Source organism: Crocuta crocuta, unplaced genomic scaffold, assembly GCF_008692635.1.
Source record: "Crocuta crocuta isolate KB4526 unplaced genomic scaffold, BGI_CrCroc_1.0 scaffold915, whole genome shotgun sequence".
Classification (NCBI taxonomy): domain Eukaryota; kingdom Metazoa; phylum Chordata; class Mammalia; order Carnivora; family Hyaenidae; genus Crocuta; species Crocuta crocuta.
Window position 1 is genome coordinate 143,323 of NW_027532845.1, and position 345 is coordinate 143,667.

Here is a 345-nt window from a genome sequence, read left to right on the forward strand (position 1 = left end):
CTGCTGTAAATTTTGAAATTTGAAATGTCTTTAAATATACAAATTTAATATTTTAAATCACTACCTCCATTCCTGGAAGCTGCTCGTGCCTCTCTGTAAACAATGACAATGTCAGTTCAAAGGCAAGAGCATGACAGGCATAATAAGATTAATACCAAAAATTCTGCTTGAAGATTATACAATTCAAAGGCATAATAAAAATAGTTTGCTTTCAGTGAAATCACATTTCTGGATCACAAAAATTATTCCCTTTCACTTAAGAAACGGTCACACTAAAATCTATGGCAAAAATTTATAGCATCTGGCTATAAAAGCAAAAATTATGAAAATATTAGGGAGAAAAAG

At 30.4% G+C, this 345-nt stretch overlaps 1 protein-coding gene across 1 annotated transcript in view; it reads right to left on the minus strand.

Moving 5' to 3' along the window:
• LOC144216187 (cysteine-rich hydrophobic domain-containing protein 1-like) overlaps positions 1-345 on the minus strand; it is a 31,639-nt gene that overhangs the window by 29,048 nt on the left and 2,246 nt on the right. The window lies entirely within an intron of this gene.